At 45.8% G+C, this 12,491-nt stretch overlaps 1 protein-coding gene and 1 long non-coding RNA gene across 54 annotated transcripts in view; one reads left to right on the forward strand and one right to left on the reverse strand.

Moving 5' to 3' along the window:
- Myt1l (myelin transcription factor 1-like) overlaps window positions 1-12,491 on the forward strand; it is a 406,515-nt gene that overhangs the window by 183,050 nt on the left and 210,974 nt on the right.
- Window positions 1-12,491, reverse strand: part of LOC134479354 (uncharacterized) — a 157,276-nt gene that overhangs the window by 14,940 nt on the left and 129,845 nt on the right. For 2 of the 8 annotated variants that reach the window (XR_015622976.1, XR_015622974.1), the window contains exons 5-6: window positions 9,891-9,948; window positions 5,999-6,232 (exon numbers count right to left, since the gene is read on the reverse strand). The exons of 4 other annotated variants lie outside the window; for them this stretch is intronic. This is a non-coding gene — a long non-coding RNA (uncharacterized LOC134479354). The remainder of the gene's footprint in view (window positions 1-5,998; window positions 6,233-9,890; window positions 9,949-12,491) is intronic. 2 more of the 8 variants (XR_015622970.1, XR_015622969.1) reach the window with 1 other exon arrangement.

The following is a 12,491-nucleotide window of genomic DNA, read 5'->3' on the forward strand; positions in this document are numbered from 1 at the left end:
CCCAGAATTGTTCTGCATTATCATGTAGGTCATCACCCCTTAGACATAAAGGTGAATAGTGCACTTTACCCTGGTGTTTGTTGTATTGACTCTAATGGAATACATCCTTCTCCTCCGGTCAGCATGCATACAAGTTCTATTTTGTATACTATGCTACCTCAAGTGCCAATTTGTTGGGGTGCTCAGATCTAGCAAGGGCTTCATACGGCTCTCTTCCCTCAGTGCCTATTCATTTCACAAGTGTGAAAGGTATGAAGGAGATTTATAAGAAAGGCTTGTAACATGCCATGCCTTCTTATTTAAGCGTCTCTGAAAACTCTATCAGGAAAATGTTGTCTATAATTACCTTCAACCCAGTCCACCCTTGTGTGTGCATGTGTGTGTGTGTGTGTGTGTGTGTGTGTGTGTGTGTATGTGAGTGTATGCATCTGCGCGTGTGTATGTGCATATGTGTGTGTGTGTGTGCATGTGCGTGCATTTGTCTATAAAAAAAATTTTAAACCTAAAGCATCTTGAACCCAGAGAGAAAACAAATGCTGTGTGTCGTAGATGTAGAGAGGGAAGAAAGCGCAGCACAAAGTTTTGTTGTCCCTATGGACAGGATAAGAGGACTGGATATGGGGGCTGGGGATTTAGCTCAGTGGTAGAGCGCTTACCTAGGAAGCGCAAGGCCCTGGGTTCGGTCCCCAGCTCCGAAAAAAAGAACCAAAAAAAAAAAAAAAAAGAGGACTGGATATGGCTTGTGCGGCACTGGGTTTTCTCTAAGGCAGCAACAGCTGTGCCCAGGATGGAAAGAGAAAGCTCTTCAGGACACCTCTGACCCTAATCTACAGTCCTGTACTGTGCATCTTGTGCGGTCCCAGCTCACAGAGGTGCCGACTTCTGTGGCAGCTCTCGATCTTTCCTGCTCCAGGTCAAATACTTATTCACTTCAGACAGCACTGCACAGGCGCTTTGCAAAACCTCCCCTGCTAAATTACATTTTCTGAAGATTGGATCATTCTTGTCTTAGGTATAAAATAAAATCATCAATAAATAAAAGTAGATGTCATTACAGAGCATGAGGAGATGAGAGCCTCATTTTCCAGTAATAAAAAGGGTTGCAGCTATGATCCAATCTATTATCTTGGATAATAACAGTAATGTCTCCCATTGAAGTGTTTATAATGGGCTGAGTGACCCGGGATCCCACTCTGGGTGGGAAGATTTCTCCTTCAGGAGGATGACTGCTGTGGATGGGACAAGAAGCCTCTCTATGGCAAAGGGCAGACCCAGCTCTAGATGGTCGCAGTGGCTGGTTGCCCCCTGCTCCAGAGCACCCCCTGAGTCTGCAGGGCGCCTGTGGGGCTGAGGCGGTGAGAAATGCCTCTTATGTTATTCAGAGCTTCTGTTGACACACTGCAGAGGGACGTCCTGCAAGCTAAACGTTAGCCATGCAGTCTGCCCCAGCAAGGCAGCCAGCCTCTTTGCCACTTCTCATATGATGGCCACTGTACCACAGGGGTTGTTCCTTAGGACATTCTATCTACACCACTGCTGGCCTCACCCGCTTCCTCCAAATGCAGCCTTCGTGTTTCTCTTTTTAGTTTTGTGTTGTTGCTGAATATTTCACCAGTCTTTAAATTTTAACTAGGTGATTCCATCTTCAATATAGTAGTTGAGTTTAATACTTTGGTAATATTCAGGATGGAATCATTCCCAACTTCAAACCGAGACCCGATACCCATGGGAAATGCTTCCATTTTCTTTGTTTCCAAGGTAGCAGTTTAGTTGTTTTGTTTTTTAAGCATTCTGAGCATATTAATCATTTGTTCCAACTGTTGGGTACCTGTTGTGAGGCTGTAAGATGTTCATAATGTAACTTGAACAGCAATGTTTGTTCTGTAGTCAATAGTGTTATGCCATGTTAGTGATAGTCACATACTCTTACAACAAAGTGACATCACATGATTCAAAAAATGGGCCAGTCAGAACTCTACTATCTGCTGTCTGGGGTCTGCTATGCTGAAGCCTAGAAGCATGGAGTTGTGGAGAGACACTTTACACTTTCCTATCTTCATAGCTCTGCCTGACAGCAATGTGAAGGTGTCCCTCAAGTGGCCCCCTTTCCTCATCTGAATCTGAGATGATACGTTCCTACCACAGCCCTCTTGAGCCTCTGCTAGTGTTGCCTCTAATTAAAGGAGCTTGTTGGCCATCCCAGGAGCCCTCGTGAAGAAGAAAGGGCCACCTGGCAATGAGCCAGAGATGCAGACCCGCCAGCATAGTGCTGGTATCGCTGGATGAGCCTGAAGGATCCACTTGGCAAAGGGGGACAATGGTGCATGCCCACAGAACATTAGAAGCCTGTCTCAATGCTCCTGTTGACCTAAGATGGTAGGACCCAGTGTATCAGATGATATCCTTGTCCTCTTGCTAATGGCAGTCAAGTGGTTGTTCAGGAGCCATTCCCTCTCTGCTCTATGGCCATTTTGCCATTGCTGTTTCTGTATCTCTAAAGGCTGGGATGGGGAAGGGTGGCACTCCTCTGATGTATACTGTCACAGCAGCCATGTTTCCTAGCTCTGGGATAAGCACTGAGACCCAGCACACATAGCAGCCCTGGCAGAAGCAGGGCTGACCTTGTTTTAAGTGACTGCATGTGATTAATTTTTCAAATGTGGGTCCTTGGAAAGGCCATTGTGAATATATTTGTTTTGTTGCTGGAATATTGCAGTGTTGGGTGATTTCTTTCCCACCCACACACAGAGATTTCTTTGAGAATTAAAGAGGAAGTAGGCAGGCTTTCTCTGGCACATGCAGACATGTGGAAGAATTTCTAAACCTCCTTTGGGGACGGTGTCCATAGCAACAGAGACTGTTCTGCAGAGGAATTCTCAATTAGCACCAAACACACGAGCATTGCTCGCCAGATTTCTCAGCCAGAATGGTCACCATCACAGAGTGCAAGGTGGGCTGTGACACTGTGTGATAGGAATACGTCGCTGTTAAAATGCTTACCTCTATGATGCATGGGACTTTGAGACTATCTGACTACCTTCCATTGGAGGCTGGCTGGACATGTTATAACTGGGTATCAGCTGTCATTGGAGCAGGATAAAGATGACGGCCTGGCTCTGAGGTGACCTTGTAAAAATGACTTCCTATCCAGAGTCAGTGATTTAGGGGTTAAATTAATTAGATTTCCATGAAGTCATTATATACCATAGAGATCTAATTAACTTCATCTATGTATTCCTGGGATGCATCGGCAGATGAAAAGGACACACAGACTGCCTCTTACATGATAAAAAGGGAGCTTGGGTATTCTTTTGTTACATAGTCACAAAGGCTCAAGAAGGATCGACAAAGAAGCCAGCAATGTATACATATTTAGCATGACTGAGAATAAGGCAGATGAGCAATTAGCAAAGAAAAAGCCTTTTCATAATCAATCCCAGCACACTATCTAATCCTAAACCACGCAGACATCTAATCAATAAAAATCTAACTTCCAAAGAAAATAAAATATGCGTTTCCTCGATGGCCTTCAGGTTCACAAGTAAACTATAAATCTGACTGCGCTAAGGTGTCATTCAAACGTTTACTGGGCACCAAGTACACCCGTGGCTCTTTGCCAAAAATGTATACATTTCATTTAAGGGGAGGCCTTTATACAGCAGGCACAAAAACAAGGAAATGCATTTGCATAGCAGTGAGAGTGCTCAGCCGAAGGGATTGGGGAAAGAAAATGACAGCCGCTCTGGGGGATAAGGAAGGCTTCTGAGATAATGTGAGCCAGGAAAGGGCACGCCAGCAGGATGACGAACGTGTGCTTAATTTGCTCAGCAATCAAGAACCACTGAAGTGTTCGGAATGGGAGAAACTAATCATAGATCCTGCCTTTCAAGAAGGTGGTGGCTGGCGATCCTTTCACAGGAGGCGCAGCAGTAATAGCTGCCACCCCAGGATTTACGGACCAGATTACACGAAGGGCTCTAAATGCATTGTCTCCGTTAATCTTTAAAACACCCCTATCAATGAGTAGATGGAAGGAAGGATGGACGAGTGGATGAATGGATGGATTTATTGCCTAGCAGAGCTCACAGCTATTGTAGTATTAAAATTTCATTCTGCATATGCTAAAAATGGGTCTTAGGGAGCTTAGACAGCCAGCGTGTGGCCATGGAAAATACCACACATGAGAGGAGCTTTGACACTGAAGACAGCATGCCAGCCACTTGGTAATCACACACCGCGCACACGGGTAGTGCTCGCCAGTGGGTGAAAGGATAATTACTACAAATGTGTGAGTTCTAAAAACACCTTTAATATAGAACTCACTTGCTCTCAAAGCATACCCAGAAACACATACACATTGTACAAAATAGCAAATTAATCTTATTGGTATTTTTCTTCGTGGTTGTATGTTATATTCCTTTGAAGGTCCATGAGTAAACCTTGCTGGGTAGCCAGCTGGAGGAATCCTTGCCCCTATCAGGTTTAGAAACATTGCTGTCTACTCAGGGAGCAAGCACTCCCTGATGTGAGTGGGGACGTGAATCCTGGATGTTGACTTCCATCGAGTCAGTGCCCTCTTACATTGCTCGTTCCTTTGTTATGGCAAGCAAGCAGATAAAATTAGTTGGATCCCTAGGTCTGAAGGGAGGAAAGAGGTCAAAGAGTATGTGCTTAACCCCTAGCATAAGGTTTCAACCTGCACTTCACTGAAGAGACTATTGTGTATGGATGGGCTTGGGGCACAACATCATTTGCCAGGAGTGCTGAGGGGCGATAGATAGAGAGTGGATGTGAGGGTGGGATGAGGTGAAGGTGAGGTGGGGTGAGGTAAGGGTTGGGTCATGTGAGGGAGAGAATGAGGGTAAAGATGAAGGAGAAGATGGGGGTGAGGAGGAAGATGAGGATGACAATGAAGGTGAGGAAGAGATGAGGGTAAAAATGAAGGTGAGTTAAGGGTGTGGTGAGGTGAGGTGAGGTGAAGATGAGCGTGAGGGTGTGCTCAGGGTGAGCTGAGACAGAGCTGATGCTGAAGGTGATATGTGCTGAGGTGATGATGGGAGTGAGGGGGAGGTGAGAATGAGAGGAGGGAGAGTAAGGTGAGCTGTGAGCTGAGGTGATAATGGGGAAGGGACAAGGGTGAGGTAAGGTGAGGAAGGAATAGCTCCCATTCTACCACCACCACCCCCAGCTTGCAGTGCTCACATTCTGTCTCCTGGAGCACTAGGCATGTGTTTCTTCTCCTGCGCAGCAGAGGGCCTGGCCCTGGCTGCCTAAGGCACCCAGGTCTTTCACAAATGCATCTCCTCTTCATCAACTCAGTTCCAGACCTTCTCAGACTCTAACCCTTCTCCCCTAGCACCAAGTGCTCTCAGTTCTGCAGAGACCATGAAGTGGTCAGAGAAACAGCCATGCCGTCCCATTATGTTGTGGTACTCCCATCATTTAAGGGAAACAGAGTCAGTCGGTCTGGGCGAGCAAGGGGCAGCTGAGCCGCCTTGCTTCAACAGGGAACGACAAGCAGGATCTGACACTGGTTGTGAATAAGTCCTTGTGCCATTTAATAGGCAAGGGCTGCAAAGGTAAACGTAGGGAAAATTCTGTGAAAACCCTGTTTTTCTGGGTACTTTCTCCTGAGATTCCATTTGTGATCTACTTATCATGGCCTTCCAGAAGCTTTTAGGGTTTAGGGAACGGTTTTCCAATATTTGGTCTCCCAGACTTCCTTTTATGCTTTTTCAAACCGAATAAAAACAAAGAGGTCAAAAGGGAAGCTGCACATCCTCAGAAGAGCTAAATCTAGATCTTTCATCTCCACGAAAACCGAGATGGTCTGCTCGGAAGCAAGACTGAATCTGCCCCTGCGAGAAGGTCAACACCCGACAGGCAAAAGCGTGCCTGCACCTGTGATTTAGCAACGTACACTAGGGAGTGGCCGCTGAAGCTAAAGAAATCACCTCACCGCCACAGTGAACGTGAACAAAGGAACTAGCCTCCCTACCTTTGGGAAAAGCCACTGGGTCTGTCTGTGTCATCTTGGCTTTGTTTCCAGGTCACCAGTGCTTTTATTGTTTGGCCTACTGGTGCTGTGAGGAGTTCTGAGGTCCCTGCTGGGCTGGGCTCGCTGTGGGAGTATACAGATCTGTCAGCAGGCTGCCTGGCTCCCAGGAGGTCACTTCAGGCCTGGCCATCTAACTTTAGCAGCTGTTGGCATCTCCTTGTGTCCTGATAGGCACTGATGGAAGCAAAAAAAAACATTACAAATCCTGCTCCCTCTGTGGCTTGGCACGGCCACATGTCCCCATTGCAGCAGACAAGAGGATAAATCAAGGTTTTTGCAAAGGCTACCCATGCATAAGCTGACAGTCAAATGATCTTCTAGTCCTCCCCAGGGTGTTCTAGGATCCCGGCCTTCGCCCTCTGGGTACCAGAAGCAATTTTCTTCTCTCCACATTTGTGACACCAATGTGTTTCCACACATCACTAGATATTCCCTGAGAGAAAAACTACCTACTGTCTAGAAGGAGGTAAGACTGGTCATTCAGAATAATTTACTGCAACCATTCATATGAACTCTGCCTGGGTTATTTGTGTGACCCTCAGAACCAGCACTGTGTAACTTAACTCTTGGGTTGCACGGATTTATTTAATTTTTTTTGACCAAATTATTTGAAAAGTATAGAATATTTGTGGTGGTAATAAGATAATTTTGTCTCCTAAAGGCCACAAAAAAATGAGGCCTGTAGGTATCTCTGTCCGGTGTTTAGATTTTGGAAGCCTGCCTAGGATTCAGCTCCCTCCCATCTCTGTGAGGGTAGACTAGATCAGCCTAGAGACTCGCGCAGATGGGGGTATTCGGCGAGTGCTCTTCGGCTGCAAGCACATATCCTGCAGAATGCAGAAGTCTCTCTGGGAGCCACACGCAAGTGTAACTTGGGGATATGTTTAAATATAAGAGCTTCAAAACCGGTTTTGTCTAGCCATATGCGAAGGGCTGTGCACAAAGGAGCTATTTCTGGGGCTGTGGGCTCAGCAACCCATAGTGAACCTCATAGTGAACCCTAGAGTAAGTTCTGAACATCTCATGATCAGTGGCCTGCCTCTGAGTGCATGGCACTGTCATCAGAAGGACCTCATTAGCTACCTGCTGACTTCCATATCCAGAGATGGGAAGAAGGAAATGATGGATTAGCCACAACACAAGACAAGCAGCCACAACCATGGAGTCCCTTTGCAAGAAAAGTATTTGCTGTTCATCCTTCTAGCCTGGGCAGGGATGCATAGCCTGGATGTTCGGTGACAAGAGCTGGGACTCCCAGTCCAGATTCCCTGACTCAGTGCTGCTGGGAAAGCCAATCTGTGTATCTAGTGTCCCCAGCACTACTTCCTGTTGGGAAACAACAGGTAAGCCTTGTGGGAAGCCAGGGTAAGCCTCCGTGTGTGATGTGGAGGGCACCTTCCCTTTTGCAGACATTGTGTTTTGTGGTCTGATCCCATGGCTGCATCTGACAGAGCACAACAGCCAGCTGTCTGTCATCTCATTACTCAGCGAGACTCCTAACGCTTCACAGAAGGAGCAGATCTGCTTTTCTGGCATTTCATGGGGAAAAACTAGAAAGACACTTCCAGGTACAACCCCACCTGTGTTTGTATAGTACAGTGTTTTCTTGGATTTTGATCAAGAAACAGCACAGACGCTGTGGCCAACCATCCTCATTGTGAAGTTCACATTCTGACTCATGTGTCATTAAAGTATAGGATACTATGACCTCACAGGGCTGCGGTGACCATTGTACTAACAGAGTGAGGGGGGCACTGTTATTAATGGTTTAGAATCTAGTGCCACTTTGCTCCTGGCAGCTCAGCCCAATTCAGATCAGCTCTTTAACTGTGGGCTGGTCCTGCTGCTGCACTGGTCCCTCCCCTCACCTGTGATGGGAACATACTTCTAATATCCAGTAGCTGCTGCAAGGGGTACAAACCATTTATGCTTAGACTGGAAACTCACTGATAGCATCTTCTAAAGGATGCTCTCTCAGACTTGGCCTACTACGTGCAATCACTTTCTGAGAAACATTGTCTCCTGACTTTGCAGTTCTCTTATGCCACCTTCTGGGTTGCCCAAGCTGAAGTAAGCCAGCATTCTGTCCATAGAGCCTGCAGACCAGGGAGCTCTCTTATCCGTCCTCATGCTGTGTATTCTGAGCAGATGGTACTCACTCACTGGTTACTCCAGGCCAACCACCCCACTAGCTCCTGGATGTATTACTTCCTGTTTCATTTTCATTTCATAACGGCCAGTGATAGCTGTTTCCCCATGTTATAGAAGAAGGTAGGAAAGCTCAGAGAGGTAGAATAACTGCCATGGTCACAGAGCATGGCAGTTTCCAGGGTAAGAAGTCCTCAGAGACATGCATGATTCCCGTTTAAAACTACTGTAGATGCACTGTGACTTTTGCAGTCTTCCTTTTCCTCTTTGCCCTGCTTTGTCTGTAGTACCTGTGACAAGCCTGATGAATATGGCTCTAGATTAAGGACTCCACCAGCTGCTAACATGACACACTGTAGTTGGCCACGCCAAGCCCAGCACTGTGCTCACTTTGCACACGGCTGTACAGCTTTGAAAAGTCACTCTTGTCACAGCCACACACAGGCTCTCTGCCAACTGACAGATAGAGCTGTCAGCTTGCTAAAAGCTGTTGTAATACCCTTGGTCACCACAGGCCACTTAGATGTCTGTCTTGCCCTGCAACTTGCACTTCTAACTTCAAAGCCTGGGCAGGACAGCTTCACTTTACCTGTTCACCTTGACAGGTAGCCCTTTACCAGGCATGGAAAAACATTTCCCAGGGAAACTAGGACAACAGTTGCATGAGCGCCTCTGCTATTGGCATGAGACCCGCTGTGAGCTTTGCCTGGTTTTTCTCAGCTTTTGTCTTTTGCCTTTTGCTTGATGCCCTCCTCACTGTACGTATGCATCTAAAATATATGTTGTTGAAAGTAAAAATGCAAAACATAATACAATTAAGTTTTTAGTTCCAGTCTTAATACATTGTAACTATGCAGAGAGCTTGTGCTCCGCAGATGTGGCTGAGCACTACGCTGATACTGTGCCGTCTGTACCTTGTCCTCACCTGTCTCTCCCATGCTGTTGTGCTGAACACATGGAGATGCCAAGACTCCCCTTCCCCACCCCACCCACCACACACACACACACACACACACACACACACACACTGTTCCCTGGTCTTTGGTCTACTTCTTTATCAGAGGAGTCTTTTTTATTATTAATTAATAATAATTAAGTTGTTTCTTTGAAAATTTCACATATGTTTATAATGCATTCTGGTTACATGCACAATTTTCTCTTATAGCCTCCCATCCTTATCGCTCCCTTATCTCTACCTGTTCCTTTCCCAAATCCATGACTTTTCATTTTGGTTCATGATCCTTTTAGTCTAACTAGGACCATTTAGCTAGGTAACTATCAGGTTAGGACTATCCATTGGAGCCTGGTGGGATTACCATTACCAGTGAGTACTCAACCAAAGGCAATGACTCCCTCTTTCTCTGAACCTATCATCAGTGAGGGCTAGTGTCCTCTTAGTCCCTCCCCCATCCTTTCCTGACTGCTTGTGGGCCCATTCTTATGGTGACCCAGTGACATCATCTCTAGTAGTTGAAAGTTCATGCTCACAATGTCTATACAGGGCTTAGAAGATGTCATGTTGTAGCCTTTTTCTTTCTCCTGTCTCTTACATTCTTTCAGCCACTTCCTCCTCGGTAACTCTTGAACCTTGGAATGACTGGCATAATTGTCTTGTTTAGGGGTGCGCTCTCAGTGGTCATTTACTATCAGGATCTTCTATAACCAAAGGTTCCCTGCAGCTCACCAAAAAGAGAATGTCTTAGGTTTCCATTGCTGTTGTAAAGACCATGACCAAAAGCAACCTGAAAAAGAGAGGAAATGCTTTATTTAGCTTATATCTCTGAAATCACAAACTGTTGAGGGAAACCAAGGCAGGAACTCAAGCAAGTCAGGAACATGGAGGCAGAAACTGAAGCATAAGCCATGGAGAAGACTGCTAACTGGCTTGCTCCCAATACCTTCTTCAGTCTTCTTTCTTAAAAATAAAACCTAGGACTAGCTAGCTGCCTAGGAGTGGCACTTACAATGGGTTAGACCCTCACATACCAACCATTAATGAAGAAAATGTCACACAGATTTGCCTATGTAAGCCAAATTTGGAGACCTTTTCACAGTTGAGGTCCTCCAACAATATTTCCAGCTTGTGTGAAGTTGAATAAGAGCTAAACAGTGCAGGGGGGTGGGATTGATTGAGCACACAGCTCTGATTGAGGCTGAGAGTAGTAATTATCTATGGGAACACATTAATATATATTTAGAAGGAAACTCAACACTGTGTCCATTCAACTGAATGACAGAATTAAGATTCCTTCCTAGGACCTATGACCTCACCACCATGAGCTTTTGATAGAATTTACAGTAGTGGTATAGATTCCCTCCTGTGAAGCAGGCTTCAGATCCAATCATAGAGCAGTTGATTATACCCATAAGTCTTCTATCAGCAGTCAAGACCCCAAGAAATACAATTATGCTAGCATAATCCTCCAATTATTTTTAAAAGAAACCTACACAAGGGCCAACAAACCCAGTAATAATTGTGCATGCTAATTTGCAGGTTAATATGACATCGACTTCTGTTTGGGGCACGCCTGTCTATGCAGGAACAAGAAATCTCTGAAACCACTACATGTTCTGAGGATGACACACCTAGTGTGACCCAAAAGGACAGGGAGGTGGGAAAATGGCAAACATCTTATCAGTGGGACTAAGCCAATGTCTGGGGCATATGCTGAGCTGCTTGGATTTTATACTGTCTGTGCTCCCAGAAACATTACAACCGATTGGGCCACCTGTATAAGATCCAACTCTGCTAATGTTTACTGGTGTTGTTCTGAGCCTATGGGAACTCTATAATGAGTACGATTGATTCTTCCAGAAATCTTAAGAAATGTAGGCCCAAAGAAGATAACAATAAAGAGTCATAATAAAGGTAGGCTGTGCCAGCTAGTCTCAGAAAAGTAGAAAACAGTGTTAAGAAATTCTAATTCCGAGAAGGAGCTGGTGATGGATGTCATGGGAAGACTGCACCTGGGGTCAGCTTTACTGAGAATATGTGTTCCTGAGATGAACAAGCATCAGGCCTTCTCAAGCCGTGAGCAAGTCAGGAGTGAACATGCATGAGACAGAAAGGCTGGTGCTGCCTGGGAGTGATGCGCTGGATTCCCCTCGACAGTCAACCCACTAACAAAAGGGCTGAGGAGAGTAACTAGGTTGTAGCAGTTCTGTGAGACTTGTCCCACTGTCTTTGTCATAGTACGTAGGCCACCGCAGGAGTTTAAATCTGTGGATCCAAAAGAGAAACTTCAGTGCTGTGAGCAGTGTTGGGCAGGGGCCACAGACTCATCAACAGATTTTCCCACCATAATAGGGAAGAGGGACCAGTTTTCCAGTGTTGTGTGAAGAACTGAGAGTGTCTACTTGCCAAGCAGGGTTGGATATGTGGCTGCTGATAACCAAAGCCTGTTTCTCTAGCATTTACACCAGGTTTAAAATAGACTACTATACCACTGGTTTTCATTTTGTGATAGTTAAAAGACAGCACCTGTTTTTATTTGTTTGTTTGCCATACTCTAATCTTGATGACCATGTGACTTCCTCCAATTATGTGATATAAACACAGGAGAATGGGATCCTGAGTTCCTTGAGGGTTGTCTGCCCGTTCTCTGTGGGTAGGAACTAAATAATTCCCTCATCAAGCACACAGAGTGGCGAAGAGTGAGCACTTACCCTGCCTGTTGATGCAGCTCCCTCCATCCCACATCCCACAGTCCTGCTCCTGACGCTCATGAGTTTTTCTGACCCATCCTATTACCTTCTCATGTATCCCCTTTCCCCTGTCTGATTCTTGTCACTTAACTCTGAGAAGGCTGAGATTCTAAATTTTGCTCCAGGCCATTCCTAAAGAGTATCGAGCCTTGAGGAAGGGTGTCTATCAATGGCAAGTGAAATTTTGAGCCAGCTCAGATTAGGTCATTAAATCACTTCTACCAAGGCCTCTGTGTCTGTGTATATGGGGGTCCCACCCTGAGAAAAAATGTTGACAGTGATGGCAACAGGTTGTCAGAACCCCTAACAAATGTGATTCCCTGTACTGTGGGCCTGAACCCTGCTGCTAAGATACTGAACTTCAGGAAGTGTGAATGGCTAGAACCTTCATCCTTCAGCCAGTAGCTATACAGGGAAGAGCTAAGCAGGGGCTGGCATACACTGTGACAATTTGAGAAAAACAGCAGCATTTAGATAGGGCAGATATTCCTTCAAAGCAGAATTCCAACTGGCTTGGAGGCGTTGTGTGAAGACATGTGAATGCACCTGCTGTGTTATCCGGGCAGCAGCACTGGGCTTG

The sequence above is a fragment of the Rattus norvegicus genome, chromosome 6, assembly GCF_021556685.1.
Source record: "Rattus norvegicus strain SHRSP/BbbUtx chromosome 6, alternate assembly SHRSP_T2T, whole genome shotgun sequence".
Classification (NCBI taxonomy): Eukaryota; Metazoa; Chordata; class Mammalia; order Rodentia; family Muridae; genus Rattus; species Rattus norvegicus.